The sequence below is a fragment of the Gossypium hirsutum genome, chromosome A09 (genome assembly GCF_007990345.1).
Source record: "Gossypium hirsutum isolate 1008001.06 chromosome A09, Gossypium_hirsutum_v2.1, whole genome shotgun sequence".
Taxonomy (NCBI): domain Eukaryota; kingdom Viridiplantae; phylum Streptophyta; class Magnoliopsida; order Malvales; family Malvaceae; genus Gossypium; species Gossypium hirsutum.
Genome location: NC_053432.1, coordinates 56,200,475 through 56,202,923, shown reverse-complemented (window position 1 = coordinate 56,202,923; position 2,449 = coordinate 56,200,475). Strand labels below are relative to the sequence as shown.

Here is a 2,449-nt window from a genome sequence, read left to right as displayed (position 1 = left end):
ATGACTTAAATAAAAACTTTTGAATGATTTAATGACTATTTTATAATTTTTTGAAGTTAAACGATTTAATGACCTTTTAAGTGTGATAAGATATTTAATACGCTTGAAATATGAGTAGGAAATATTTTTTTTTATAATTGACTTTTTTTATAAGATTAAAAAAACATGTTAACCTCATCTATCCATGAATAGTAATATCCATGAATATTAATATTCATAATTAAAATTAAAAAAATCAGTAATACTTTTAAAAAATAATTTGAGATAAATTCCAATCTTAATTTTAAAACTTTTATCCGTAACTCGATTCATGCAAAAATCTTATTTAATATCCGGCCCAAACCAGACCGGTCCAAGTAACTTCACTGATATTCTGTTTACCAAAATAGAAGTAATGAACAATATGACATGAAGAAGCGGTTAAGCAATAATCTCGTTTCAGCCGTTAACTCCCTACATCTTTCCGGCTCAAGTAAACCATTAAGCTTCCATAAAAAAACCCGATTCATCCAAACCGTTCAGACTTGCAACGATCTCGTTTTACCAACCTTAACCCACTCCAAAATCCTTAAATCCGGTCTCCTTAATGACACCATCATCACTAATCATCTCATTAATGGCTACATTAAGTCCCAACAAATATCCCAAGCACATCAGGTGTTTGATGAAATGCCTGAACCAAATGTTGTCTCCTACACTTCTCTTATGTCAGGTTATATCAGTGCGAGTAAGCCTCAACTTTGTCTTTGGATGTTTAGAGAAATGCATAACAGTCCGGTTTTGCCGAATGAGTTTACGTTCGCCACCGCGGTAAACGCTTGTTCGATACTTGCTGACCTTCAAAAAGGGAAACAAGTTCATGGTCTTGTCGAGGTTTTCGGGTTTCGGTTTAACCTCGTGGTTTGCTCTTCGCTTGTTGATATGTATGGGAAATGCAACGAAGTCGATTTTGCTCAGCTGGTTTTCGATTCGATGGCGGACAAGAATGTTGTTTCGTGGACTTCGATGATCACTGCGTATGCTCAAAATGGAAGAGGGAATGAAGCACTTGAAGTTTTTAGAGAATTCAATTTGTTAGATTGGGAGATTCCAAATAAGTTTATGTTGGCTAGTGTTATCAATGCTTGCGCGAGTTCGGGGAAGTTGGTTTAGGGGAAGACTACACACGGTGCAGTGATCCGACACGGTCACGATTCGAATGATGTAGTTGCTAGCACATTGGTAGATATGTATGCCAAGTGTGGTTGTATCGTTTATGCTGCTCGGGTTTTTCGGAGAGTTCGGAATCCTTGTGTGATCCCATATACTTCCATGATTGTAGCTTCTGGAAAACATGGACTTGGGAAAGTTTCTATTGAACTTTTTGAGGAAATGATTGATAAAAGAATAAAGCCTAATGATGTTACTTTTGTTGCCGTTTTGCATGCTTGTAGCCATTCCAGTCTAGTGGACCAAGGCCTCGAGTACTTCAACTCGATGTCATGGAAACACGGAGTAGTCCCAAAAGCAAAGCATTACACCTGTGTTGTTGATATGCTCAGTCGAACTGGTCGTTTTGACGAGGCATATCGGTTAGCAAAATCGATTCAGGTGAACCCGAATGAAGGCGCTTCGTTGTGGGGGACGCTTCTATCGGCTAGTAGACTTCATGGGAGGCTAGATATTGCTGTTGAAGCTTGCAAAAGGCTAATAGAATCCGATCAACAAGTAGACGGCGCGTACGTTACATTGTCGAACGCTTATGTTTTGGCCGGTGAGTGGGAGAATGCTAACGATCTTCGGAAGAAAATGAAACAAACCGGAGTCTGCAAGGAACCCGGATGCAGTTGGATCGATATTAAGGACTCGACTTACGTTTTTTACGCCGGAAACATCTTGTTCGAGAGAGGGACCGAGGTATTGAGAATGTTGAAGGAGTTGGAAAGAGAAATGAAAGAGAAAGGAAGGAGTAAAGGGTTGGTATTTGTTGACGTGGAAGAAGAAGCCATGGAAGAAACTGTTGACCATTGAGTTGATTACCAGTGTTAAAAAAACAAATTAAATCGATAGAACCCTGATTTATCTGGTCTAATATATATAAAAAGAATATATATATATTTATATATTATTTAAAAAACACAAATATATAAAAGAAATATGATTACAATTTTTTTAAACTTTAATTTTTATTATATAAAATCAATTATTAAATATGTTTATTTTAAAATTATAAATTTGTTTTGTAATAATTAATAAATTTTTTCAATTTTATTGATTTTAATTTTATTTTTAAATAACTTTGAAAAGTCGCCAAAAAAAAATTGGAAATGTTTTTACACTATTCAATTTTAAACGTTTTAATTAAATGATTATGCCGACTAGCATAAACATGATTCATTACAAAAATAAGTGAAAAAAATATTATTTATTCCAAAACTATCATATATATATTTAATGACTAAATTTATAA

At 34.8% G+C, this 2,449-nt stretch overlaps 1 pseudogene; it reads left to right on the top strand.

Annotated features, from left to right (window-relative positions):
- Nucleotides 1-357: 357 nt before the first annotated feature.
- On the top strand, nt 358-2,101 carry LOC107888926 (pentatricopeptide repeat-containing protein At4g15720-like; annotated as a pseudogene).
- The last annotated feature ends 348 nt before the right edge of the window (nt 2,102-2,449 follow it).